A 4,620-nucleotide genomic window follows, 5' to 3' on the forward strand; every position below is an offset into this window, starting at 1 on the left:
TTCATATTCATTGATCTGTTTGTTTAAAAACATATGATCTTCTAGTTGCAAAAGTTCTTTACTTAATTTCATATTTAGTTCTTTTGAAAAAAAAAAAAAAAATCTTCTTTATAATTTATTTCTATGTTAACAAAATTACTTGTCGTTTCCGTTTCCATTTCTTCATATTGTTGGTTAGGAGCAATGTTATAATTAAAAAATGTTAACCTAGTTCTTCCTAATCTATTTGTATAGGTTAAAGCTTCTTATTTCTTTATATTGTTGGTTAGGAGCAATGTCCTAATCTATAAGTATAGGTTAAAGCTTCTTATGATACAATAATAGGAAAATAACCTATCAGGGTAATCAACTTTGGTTTTTGTTTATTTTTTTTGGTATACTATTTACCATTGAACTTGTTGTAAGTATTTATAAAAGTCATTGCAACCTGCTATTGCAGATTTCCGACGACTCTCCGACAAAACATGAATTTTTCGGTTTCCGAAACGATTTCTGATGAACGATTTCTAAAATGATTTCTGATGAACAAATATGATGAAACTTAAGTCCACTTGAAATTAAACTTTAGCCCCATAGTTATTAAAATACCAAATTAAACTTGCGCCCTATATGTTTTCATCTCCTTTTGATTCGGCCGGATTCTAAGACAAACAAAGGCAACTCAAGTTTCTATCTTCTTCCTTTCTCTCTAAAAATCGGTAGAGGTGATGAGGGTTTGTTTTCGGTAGGGTGGTGATATAAAGGTGGCGAGGTGGTGGTTCTTAGGTGAAGGCAAAGGTGGAGGTGCGATGGGGCTTAAATGGGTTTTTGTGTTGTGAGGTGGTATAAGATCGAGGGTGTTCCAAGATGGCGAAGGCTGAAAAGGGTGGTCCGATTGTTGTGGTTCTTAGATGTTGAAGATGATGGACAGCGAAACCCTTCAAACAACTTCCGTGGCAGCTTTGAGTTCAAGCTGTTCATCATCTTTGAGAATCGAAGGTACACAAAAAGAGAATCAAGACCGGTTCCCACCGATTTCCGGATTTTCAATCCAAGAACAAGATACACAAACCTAGGGTTTTCAATTTTCAGAAATCGTTCTAGATACACGAACCTAGGGTTTCAGAAATTGTTCTTCAGCTTTGATTTTTGATTTCTAGGGCTTTAATTTCTAGATTTTCAATTTGGAACCTCACCGATTTCTTGTATGTTATTCCATGTAGCCATATGCTAGTATTTTGCTGGAATGGAGGTAGATCTGATGTTTTAAGGATGTTCAAATTTTTGCAAATATAAAAAACAAGTTTAAGGCATTCATAATGTCCTTCGCTATTGGCCGGAAAATAACCGGTCAAAATGGTGTATAAAAAAAAGGAACAAAAACAATATATTTTTCTGGATATTTTTGTTTTTTTTTTCTATTTTTTGAATTAAACTATTCATGCTTTATAGTTTTTTAAAGTTTTTGTCTTCAAATTTATAAGGGATTAGGTAGAGGTCTTAAGAAAGAAAATTATGTTGATCTTTTTCAAAATCACATTGAAGTTTATGTTTCTATGTGAGAGAACAAGTGGTCTTTTTTATGTAAGGGTGAGTTCTAAACCTAACTATCATAATCGTTTGGTTTCTAGGTTAACTCTACCTACTGATCTGATAAATGTGTGAGTGTGTTAGGTTACTGATAAATGATTAAAATTAGATAGTGGTTGGTTATGTATATGAATTAGAGTGAAAGTATTATTAATAATAAAAAAGTGGGTTGTGACCCGTTTGCTAATAAAAATAGTCTTGCATCCTCTTAAAACAATTGTGAACAAAGATTCATCAAGATGTGGATTATTCACATTGCAAACCTTTCTTCTTGAACACTTCCCCTTCCCTCCTCAGATTCCTGATTTGATTTGCAAAATCCCAAAAATGGATGACTCAACATCATATCATATTCTTATTAATAACAATCAAAGGAGGAAATCCTGTCTCAAATCTGGATTGAAGTCAAAAGATTCAACCTTGAATCCACTGTATGAAATTATGTAAGAAAATGATTTAGAAAATAATGAATAAGGAAATGATGAATACCTTCTTCAAGATCGCGAAACTTAAACCAAATCAAGTGGGCATCGTTTCTTGTGATGAAACAGAGAAATCCAAGTGAATGTCAAGGGAAAGGGAAGAATCCACAAGTAATAAGCGGCATGGGTGGAATTGGAAAGAGGAGAAGCTTAATTCCATTCTTTCCAAACCACCCATTCCACACATTACTTACAGATCATCCTTTCCCTCTTCTCCAAATTCATACACCGATATAAACTCTCTCCGTTTTCAGAAACACAAAAGGATTACAGCCATTACTTACAATTGACTAAATCAAAACGATAAACTAATCTCAGTGAGAGCCGAAAATTGTTCATCAAAACCTCTCTAAATTAAGAGAGAGAGAGAGAAAAAAAAAAAAGAGGAAGAAATTACAAATAGAATCCTCACTGCTAGTTAATTAGAAGATAAAGTCAACTATAAGACCAGATCTATGAAAAGCTTAGTCAACTATGGCCAGATCTATGAACGGGAGCATGAATAACAACATAAACAAAAGGAATCAACAGAAATTCCCGAGCTACAAATACGATTCCGAAACTACGCTAGGTAAAGATGAAATCAATTCATCAAATCAAAGAGGATTCAATAAATCCGTAGCTAAATTAATAAAATTCATTGAATTTAACCGAATAAAAGAGAAATCACAAAGAAACACGAAAACAACTGGACTAGAAAACAAGATTCAGAAATTAAGCAAAACTATACACCAAGAAATCGCGAAGGAAAGCATGAGTTAGAACATAAAGAGACGCCAATAATGGATATTTCAGCTAGGGTTTGCGAAGTAGTAATGTGTTATGCGTCAACGATCTACTTCTCTCTTTATAGAGGACAAGTTGCAGAATAGCCCTTGATATATAAGTTATTTCTATAAAAGGAACATTTTTATAACGGTCATTTTTTTATAAATGACCTCCATCATTCTTTCCAGGTTGTCTTAATTGGAAATAAATCTAACCGTTTTCTATAAATGACGATCATATTTCTTTCCACGTGGGTGTTTTTATAGAATCTTGCTTTTATAAATTAAAAATATATTTATTATAACAATATTATCTAGGGAAAATACCAGCAATAGCCAAAAAATAGGGGGTAATTTCAAAATTTAGACATGAAAATGGACATTTCCGAGTATAAACATGCATTCCGTGGAGTTACCTCCGCGGAACTCCACGGAATGGCAAAATCGTTATTAGATCAACGTTAAAAAAAAAAAAACTTAAGATCCATTCTGCGGAGCTACAGTAGATTCCGCGGAATCTACTGTAGCTCCGCCGAATGGATCTTAAGGGTTTTTTTTTTTTTTTTTTTTTTTTTTTTTTTTTTTTTTTTTTTTTTTTTTTTTACGTTGATTTAATTATGATTTTGCCATTCCGCGGAGCTACAGTAGATTCCGCGAAGGTAGCTTCGCGGAATGCATTTCTATACCCGGAAATGTCTATTTTCATATCTAAATTTTGAAATTACCCCCTATTTTTTTGGCTATTATCGATATTTTCCCTATTATCTACATATAAAAAAATAATTAGGTTTTTTAATTATTTAGCAAGGATAGATAGGATGCAGAGAGAAACAGATTGATTCGTTGGGGAGTAATATGCAATAGATTGGAGATTCATTTCTTCATTCTTTGATTGCGAGGAGTTCACCGTTCACGACACCATATCCATTTCTCCAGCTGGACATCCAGGAGCGAGACCATCAAGAGTTCATGACTTATCTGATGATGAGTGATTTGGCCTTCAATTTGCTATCTTTTATTTTGATTTGGTTTGGTTTGGTTAAAGACTTTGTATTTTCTTTTATGTTTGATGTGTTTTATACTTTTATTTCTAACATTGTTTGGTTAGATATTTGTTTACCTTATAATTTGCTCTTTTTGTTTGTTTAGATTTTTTGCAAAAAATTTAACTTTCAAAGATTGAAACGTTCGACAATTTATTTTGCATGTTAAAAATCATGAGATCTTCGAGCATTTTGGTGGATTTTTAAAAAGGGCTTTGTCGTTAAAGACGTGTGGGGTAACTTTCCAAGTAGGAGCAGAAGGGAGAAACTTATTGGAGAGAAAAGACGTGCACATGATCAACACGAGTCGAGTCGGTTTTATTTTGCGAATAAAAAATCTCATCCGATATTACGCGCCGCGTCTAGGTGATACGTGTGACGCGTCTTACTCCTATTTGCGACATATTGTTGCTCCTTAACGCAACTCGTTAGCCAATCATCGTTTTGCACGACGTATGTGTCAATACACGCAACACGTGTTTCTCAAAGGGCATAATATGTTCGAAGTTTCAAGTTGTGTTTCCTGCAAGGATTCAAATGCCAATTTTCGGCATAGAAATCAGCTTTTCAAGAGTTGCGATTCTTCAAGTTCAAAATTCGATCTCATCACTACTATATCAAGGAAGTCTATTCCTTTTTCTCTTTTCTTTGTTTTTAATTGTGCATACAATGAGAGAATTGTATGATTTAAACGTGAGGTAGAGGGTCGAATTATGAAAAACAACTTGGCCTAAGCCTAAAACTTTTCTCTTGCATTTG

At 33.5% G+C, this 4,620-nt stretch overlaps 1 long non-coding RNA gene across 1 annotated transcript; it reads right to left on the reverse strand.

Moving 5' to 3' along the window:
• Window positions 1-512: 512 nt before the first annotated feature.
• LOC111912602 (uncharacterized) lies at window positions 513-2,885 on the reverse strand. Its single transcript, XR_002857217.3, has 2 exons — window positions 2,059-2,885; window positions 513-1,963 (listed from the first exon to the last, which is right to left on the reverse strand). It is a non-coding gene; the product is annotated as an uncharacterized LOC111912602 (long non-coding RNA).
• Window positions 2,886-4,620: the final 1,735 nt, after the last annotated feature.

The sequence above is a fragment of the Lactuca sativa genome, chromosome 3, assembly GCF_002870075.4.
Source record: "Lactuca sativa cultivar Salinas chromosome 3, Lsat_Salinas_v11, whole genome shotgun sequence".
NCBI lineage: Eukaryota > Viridiplantae > Streptophyta > Magnoliopsida > Asterales > Asteraceae > Lactuca > Lactuca sativa.